We start from the raw sequence: 8,895 nt of genomic DNA, 5'->3' as shown, positions 1-8,895 counted from the left end.
TGACTTAGGATAATAGCCAAATCAGAATCTCAATGTGCAGACTATAAGAGAGAAACATTTTAAAGGATACTCTATTAGATGGTTACAGTGATGGTGTGATATGGTGTCTGGGACTTCATTCTGTCTATAGTCATATTTTATTGATTTTAGGAATGTTGTCTTGTTGCTCTGTATCATTCTGTGTATTCCCTGTATCATCTATATGGAGAAGTATCTGGAGCCACACTGCCATATCGATCTCTAAGCGGAGGATTGTGACTCTCATCTCCCGGAGCATTTATCCCATTACTGGACTGTATCCGTGTTCCTGGTCTATTTCATCCTCTGGGTGGTATAATGTTTTATGGACCTTTCGGTTTGCATGTAATAAAGATTCTTGAGACTGTTCACTCATCTCTTGCTCTGTTGATTGTGCGATACTGGAGTAGGACCCCGTGACAGTTACCATGGTATAAATCCTTTCCAACCAGGTTAAATCTCTATTTTTTTCAAAATATACAATTTGACTTTAAAATTCCATATACGTAACCTCATTTTTCCTCTTTAAAATATACATTTTGTTATGTTTTTGTAACAATAAAAATTTCTATAAAATATTTGTTCAAAGTTAAGCCTTTTGAAAATGGAAACTTGCCTTGAGATTTCCCTTCCCCTTTTACTTTATTTTTCCACTCATTTACCACCATGTTAATATATCTTTTTCTATGTTATAAGAAAATGTTTTAATAAAAATGGTTGGAACAAGAAAGATTTTTTACTTTTTACGCCGTTCAGCTTGCGGTATAAGTAATAAGACATCTTTATTATATGGGTCAATTAGGTTACAGCAATACTAGATTTATATATTTTATGTTTTGCTTCTTTTACACACTAAAAATGTTTTTTTAATAAAAAAAATAGTTTTTCTTCACCATGTTTTAAGAGCTATGACCTTTTTTATTATTAGCCAGCAAAGCTGTTAAATGGTGAGTTGAAGATTTTATTGGTACCATTATAAGGTACATCAAATTTTTGAATGCTTTTTATTCAGATTTTTAAAATGCAGAATGAGTAAAAAAAGGAAACTCAATTATTGTTTTTAGATTTTACCATGCAGTAAAAGTGCTAAGACGTATTTATTCTTTGGGACAGTATGATTACTGCGATATCAGAATGATACTAGTTTTTTATTCTTTGCTACTTTTGCACAAAAAAACTATAGTTGTAATTTTTTTCATCCACAGAGCGACATGAGGGCTGATATGTTATAGGAAGAGATGATGTTTTCATTAATACTATTTTTATTTTCATATGATTTTTTATCACTTTTTATTCCATCTTTTGTGTGTCAGTATGATGAAAAAGCTACATTTTTGGCGTCTTCGGATTGTTTCGGACTTGGCGATACCAATTATGTGTCTTTTTTAATTTATTTTTGCTCTTACACAAAAGCTGTATTTTTAGTGGTGCAACAGATTTCCTTGTTTTTTTTTGTGTATCTTTCGGTTTTGTTTTTTACATTTTACAGAAAAAATGTAATCAATTTGATTGGCGAAATAAAAATAACACTAAAATAATGTGAGCACATAAGTGTGAACACCCTCTTAGAATTGGGTATTGTGGTTATGTTCAGAATAAGTCAATCACATTTAAACTTATGGTAAATAGTATTCAGTACACAGCTGCCATCATTCTGATTAACCCCATATAAAGTTTAGCTTTTCTAGCAGGATTTTCCTGTCATTCCTGCATATTACAGCAAAATCCATTTTCCACAAACAGCTTGCAACACATCAAAGGGATCTCATTGTTGAAAGTTATCAGGAGAAGGGTACAAAAAAATTCCAAGCCATTAGCTATACCATGGAACACTGTGAAGATGGTCAACTAGGAGTACAGGAAAATAGAAGACAGTGTCCAGCAGGTGATGAATTTCAAAACATCTTTATTCTGCCATGCACAGGATGCAACGTGTCGACCTATCACAGGTATTTTTCAAGCATACAGAACAATGCAACACTGCAGAATTAAATAGTATACCCAATTAGATGGAACACCAATCAAAATTCACGGCACCACCCCCAAATCACACACATGTCAAAAACACCACATGTTAAATGCAAAAGATGGCACTAGTCCTAGAGTCAAAAGAGTTAAAGGGAGGATCAAAGTGGTGATGCTCCAATCATGAGGAAGCATCATTAAACATTAGCTCAAACTACCTTGAGCACCCCAAGAACGGGTAATTTCCCAAGCTTGGGTTGCACATGGTTTGGTTACATATTGAAAGGCAGTTTTTGTTCTCTCGTCATTGAACTGGCAAAAGATATCAGATTAGGAACAGGTATTCATGCTTGTCTAGTTTTGTGATCTATGTGATTTCTTGCCCTTGTGGGCTGCTTTATGTAGGCGAGACCACCATGGAGGTACGGGCACGTATAAGTAAATATAAAAGCATGATCAGAACGGGCCTAGTGGAGTTGCAAGTCCCTAAACATTTATAGACATTCGGATAACCAATTAAGGTTTAGGGTTATTGACAGTGTGTCTTTACAGAGACGGTGGAGGAGATAGATTGACGTTGCTTAGGATGACAAAATTACGTTGGATTCATAACTTGCTAATTTGCAGACTAAGGGGTTAATATTGAATATAATATACATAATTGTTGTTTTTAATATGTGATCTAACTTCCTGTGAATTGACTGCATTATTTGTCAGTGGTTTGTGTTTAATATGTTGTTTTCATTTCGTTTTTTTCAGATTATTGATTTTCTGAGTGAAGGGTTTGAATGAAGATAAAGAATTGAGGCAGACTTGATGGGCACAGTTCTTGAATTAATTTGATATTTGATATGAATGTATTGTTATATACCTTTTCCACCTCTTTGTCTCTCCTCTTTCTCCCCTCTTAACACCTATTTGTTTTTGTTTTTCTTTTATATTTTATATATTTGGTGAAAGTGTCATGTGATCCTCATTTACATATCACATACTGCTGGACAGAGGTCATGTGATAGTGGTAACTATGATGCTATATTAGTGCACTTTGGTCACATGACTGGGTCTGAATGATGCTGCGGTCATGCGTCTTCTGTTGCCATGGTGCCTGAATGCTCTGACCTGGATTGACCAGTATTTGTAATACCCCGGCTTTGCAGTCATACGTTTGTGGCCGCGTGACAGCACCATCACCAAGCATTGTTATTGGATTACTTTCGTGCATGCTCAGTGTGGCATCTTTCCGATTGGGCCACTGTTACCATGATGTCTATGATGCTTCCTCATGATTGGAGCATCACCACTTTGATCCTCCCTTTAACTCTTTTGACACTGGTACTAGTGCAATCTTTTGTATTTACATGTGGTGTTTTTTGATATGTGTGTGATTTAATGTATTCATATGTGTGTTTAGGATATGTGCTCAAATGTAAATTGTGTTTTGTACTTTTTTAATAGTCCAATGTCTGTAATTGATGGGTGGATATTTCTGGGGGTGGTGCTGTAAATTTTGATTGCCTAGATTGGATGTCCCTCAAAAACTGATGAAAAGACAAAATGAAAATTGATCCTGGAGACTGACAAGAGCCTTACAACAACTTTAAAGGAACTGCAGGAATTTCTGGCAAGTACTGGTTGTGTACTGCATGTGAAAACAATCTCCCATATTCTTTATATCTCTGGTCTTTAGTGGGAGGGTACCCTTCTCATCAGAAGAAGCTCCTGTTTAGGTGTAAACTTCTGCAGTCGGTATGGAAGTCTCTATTTGATTGTTGCAATTCCATCTTTGTAAAATTTTTGTTTTACTTTTGCTACAGTACTCTTACTGATGAGTAAAGCTTTGCTGATCTTCTTGTAGCTGTCACCTTTCTTGTGCAAAGAAATTAATTCCTTTCTGAGGTCTTGTGACATTTCTCTTCCATGTGGTGCCATTGGTGACAGCATGAAATGGGAAGGGGTTTTGTTTATTAAGTAACACCATTTTACAGTTAACTGTATGCTGGACAACACTTTTATTGGGGTGTACTCATTTTTGCCGCATGGTCATGAATAGATGTTAAGAAAATTACTTTTTTGTGTTTGCAAAATAATAAATGTTCTTTACAATCAATGTCTCACATTTGTGGGAGTATTTTGTAGTATAGTATCCCATAGAAAGTGTTTATTCTGAAAGAAAACTAAAGGATTTCTGACATCTGTTGAGGTGTACTCATTTACGCTGAGCACTGTGTATATGGGGCTATATCACCACTTCAAGGACTCTTTGTCATTTAGAACTATCTTCAGTATAAAGGAGAACAAGGAGTCCTGGAAGTGATGATATGGCCCCCACAGATTTCTGATCTCAACATCATCATATCTGTCTGCAATTACATGAAGAGACATAATGATTTGTGTAAACCTACATCCACTAGATAACTAACCCAAACAGAAGCAGAGGGATTCCATTGACTGGAGTCCATTTGGATGAAACTAAAATACTTACCAATCGCCATCTTCTCCAGTTTCCAGCTCTGATCCGATCTTCTTTTGTGCCAGGTAACCACTCTGCAGTTTTGCCGGAGCACACAGTCGTTGTTTTTTGACTTTTAGGATTGCTACTTCCTATAGGTGGTACTAGAGTTCTAGCCCTCTTCCTCTCTGAAGAGACAATTTGCATATTTCCCAGAGGAGCATTGCGGCTTAAAAGTCTACTCACCTCTGCATGTCAGGCTTGACATGTCACTCTCCGCAAGGAGAAACGTTACCCCTTGGACAAGGCTCCTTAGAGAGCCCTCCTACATCCCCCTCCACGTCTCCTGGTGTACTGGCCTGTCTCCTGGTAACGCCTCCAGCCTCTGGACACTACGCTGACAGACACAGCAAACCTTCTTGCCACAACTCGCATTGATTTGCCATCCTGGAGGAGATCCCACAGGAGACCATCCGCAACTTCATCAGGAGCATGCCCAGGCGTTGTAGGGAGGTCATACAGGCACGTGGAGGCCACACACAATACTGAGCCTCATTTTGACTTGTTTTAAGGACATTACATCAAAGTTGGATCAGCCTGTAGTGTGTTTTTCCACTTTAATTTTGGGGGTGACTCCAAATCCAGGCCTCCATTGGTTAATAAATTTGATATCCATTGATGATTTTTGTGTGATTTTGTTGTCAGCACATTCAACTTTGTACAGAACAAAGTATTCAATGAGAATATTTCATTCATTCAGATCTAGGATGTGTTATTTGAATGTTCCCTTTATTTTTTGAGCAGTGTATAACAAGACATCTAGTGGCCTTTAAAAGTATCAACCCCACAAATTACACTAATGTGTTCTAGCATTTTATACTACAAGGCAATAGTCTCCAAAATGTTCATATGCATTATATGTCTGCAAACTTTCTTCATAAAATTCAAAACTGACAAATGCTTCTTGCAGGAGTACTCAAACCCTACAGATTATTATATGGTGGAACCACGTGTTGTAGCAATTACAGCCTTAAGTTTATTGAATAAAAATAACTACCAGCACATATAAATCCCCCTATTAGTAATAATTTATTACACATAAAAAATAAATACAGTCAGTAATATGATATCATGGGGTCCCGTGAAAGAAATATTGATAATCAAGATAAAATACGAATATCAGTGATTCCAATACACAGCAGTAGGATGTGCGAGCTACCGCTACATTAAAGCAACAATACACTTGCATTTTTTTGTTGAGTGCGTGTTAACATGTGAAAGTGAAGAAGTTATACTGTATATTTAATTCAGGGCCCATGTTCAAAACAATATATTAGCAGGACACTGAGCCCTCTTCAAAAAGGAGACAGAACAAATGAATAATATAAAACATTTTTCGTTAAACATGCACTTTCCAATCATTTCAAAACAGCAATTCAAAAGCCTATTTCTATATATAGGAGGAAATTATCTATCACAAATGTTGGGAGCTGAATCTAGAAAGAAATTAGGTTAAAAAACACAAGCGCCCAAAAAAGGGGAAGGTGGGGGGTATTGGTGAAAGCTGCTGATAGATCAGCGGGTCCTGTGTGAAAACTGGTAAGGGAGAATAGCTACTAGATAAAGGATTGATACTATCGCCCTACACACCTGCTGAACAGAGTGGGAAGAAAGAAAGGAATAAAAGACATAGAAATAATGTGTGAGCAAAATGTGAACATGTATGTAGATGAGCACAAAAGAAATAAGAAGCAACAAAGATCCTGAATTTACAAAGTAGATAAATAAATAGGTAATTGCTAAAAACAGTGACGCGCCCCCTGGGCCATATTCTTTAGGGGGAATATCCGGAGCCGGATCAGATGGGAGTTGTAGTCTTCCGAGTGGCTGTGACCCGGTCCGTGCCCAGGGTGTCAAACTGAGTTGTATGTGGCAGTCCTACAGATGTTGCTAAGTTCTTAATGTCGACTACGCCACCCGTTGTGTTGCGGTCACTGTGGCCGCCGCTGCAGCAGGGTCCGCTGAGGCTGATGGTGTAGGTGCAGCTTTGATGATATAACCCCCAACGGGTGGGGTATAGCCTCAGGGGGATCAGGTGCAGAGGATGGGGGTTGTGGTGATGCAGTGTAGACGGCAATCAGAGACAGAGTCGGGTTATGCAGTTTAGGATGTTTACTCACTGCTGATGTTCTGGTCACTCCAGCTTCGAGTGACCTCCCGAGCCGTGCTGCGTCCACCAGGTTCTGGATCCAGCCAACCCCCAAATAAGTCCGGAGCGTGACCCTGAGCTCTCCTTCTGTCCGTTCTCTGGCCGTCCCCACTATTGATCCACCCAGGTCCAGCTCCCTCGGGCCTTCTGTTGGGAGACCCTTGGCCTCGGGTTCCCTGACCCTCCACGTGGTATGCCTTCGTGGTGGATGTGGTGGGTGACCGTGACAAACGCTGCCCACGGTCTCCGGTCTCTGGCTGGGGTGTGTTTTTGCCCCCACCAGCTTGGGTTCCGGTACCCTGTGCCGACTCTTCACCCGGGGATTTAAGTTGGGTTCTTGGAGTCCTTTTCTGCTGTTTCCCCCTCTGGGTCTCTCTCTCTCTTCTCCTCTCTCACTCTGGGTCTTTCTTCTCCTCTGCTCGCTGACTTCCTCTCTGCAACTGACCCTGTTCTTTGATGGTGCCCACCTTATATACACCCTCTATGTGTGAGCTCAGGTGACCAGCACCCAATGAGCTCCTATCTTTACCCAGGCTGCTCCCCCTATCTGCCCCTACACTACTTGGGATGTACCACCCCCCTCCCACTCCAGCCAGGAACAGACTCGGTCGTACCTGCACATTTCTAAGTGGGAGTACCGTCGGTCTGCTCCTCGGAAATGGGATGTATGTAGTGCATGCAGCCTACCGAGCTCAGTTCCACACTCCTTCCTTACTCGGGAGTGGAATATCACACCTCTGGGTTGAGGTGCAATACCCCTGTAGCAGCCGAATCCTCAGGGTGCTACATTCCCCCCTGGTAAATCACAGCACGTCCTCGGGCTGTAAGACATAACACCAAAAACATACAAAATTTTTCATAAACATATAAAATATATAAAACATATATATAAAACTTTCTCGTCGCCTCTGGCTCCTCCTCCGGTCACTGTGCAACGTGTGACCGGGTACAGTGCGACAGTCTTTCTAGAAAACATGGTTTTCCTATAAAACCGGTAGGGGGCGCTTTAGGAAGCGCAACTATGTACAAGGGTATGGCCGCTCTCAGTCCTCGGCCAGTTAAGGAGGGAAAGGGAATGGCTGCTTACAGTCCTCAGCCTGTGGAATTAAGGGTAAACGGGTAAACAGTTCACTCAGCTGGTCCCAACGGGGACTATATTTGCAGTAACAGTTTCTTTATACCCCGATCGGGTAACTATTTACAGCACCTGCTCCGCTGTACCCAACAACGTCTTCCTCCTGCTCCTTCTTTGGGGATCTCAGCTTCAGACCCGTCCGGATCCTCTTGCTCTTCCTCCTCACATCGCAGCTCCTCCTCTGTCAGGCGATGCACATGGAGGGCGTAAGGTCCTTTGGCACACTTGTGCCGGGTAAAGGTGACCTCGTCCCCGATGTAAAGGTCACGACCTCTGTGCCCCTCCGGCAGATGGGACTCCACGTCTCTGCGCGTGACAAAGACGTCGCCGGGGGTGTTGTTGTCTCTGATGAAGCCCCACCCATGCTGCAGGTTAAACTTTATTACAGTCCCGGTGGTACGGGGACTGTGCGCTGCACGGGGGTCCCTCCTGGTTCGGCTCTTCTGCTCGGCGCTCCTTATTTGGGCCTGTTGTTCCCGGACCCGCCTCTCTCTCCGCTCCCTCGCAAACTCCTCGAGCTGCTGTCGGCAACACTCAGCACGCTCCGCTGCAGCTGCCCTGGTTTCCTGAGTGAACCCCATTAGGTCTTCTCCGGTGGGGTCCCACTCAAATTGGGCCTCTTCAAGCGGGGGCGAGATCCTTATCACGGGCTTCGGAGCCGGAATCAGGGGTGCACACATGGCCCCAACTCTCCTCTGGTGCTCCAGTTCATAATACCTCTGGGGCCAGATGAAAGGCTGCCCGTCCGGCCACGTGTGCTGGGCAAACAAGTCCTCTCCCAGACGCGGCACCCTTGGTTTTACGGGTGCGGGCGCGGTGGTGGTGGCGCCCGGGTTGCCCAGGCCTTGCGGCCAGGCCTGGGGCACCTGGAAGGTGAAGGGCACCGTTAGGACGGCGGCGCCCTGGGCTACCTGGCCTTGCGGCCAGGCCGGAGGCTCCGCGGAGGTAGGGGGCGCTGTTGGTGATGCGACGCCCGGGAATTCTAGGCCCTGCGACCAGGCTGGTGTTACTTCCTGCTTGGTCACGCTCGGGGTCGGTGCGTGTGACGTCACAGGGGTCGCGGCGGCGGCTTCCGGTTGGGGCCTAGTCTGCGTCGGTGACATGGCGTTTTCGGGCACA

The sequence above is a fragment of the Phyllobates terribilis genome, unplaced genomic scaffold, assembly GCF_046119375.1.
Source record: "Phyllobates terribilis strain yellow unplaced genomic scaffold, ASM4611937v1 Scaffold_4__5_contigs__length_816908805, whole genome shotgun sequence".
Lineage (NCBI taxonomy): Eukaryota > Metazoa > Chordata > Amphibia > Anura > Dendrobatidae > Phyllobates > Phyllobates terribilis.
The sequence above is the reverse complement of the archived record's forward strand: the minus strand, read 5'-3'. Positions refer to the sequence as shown.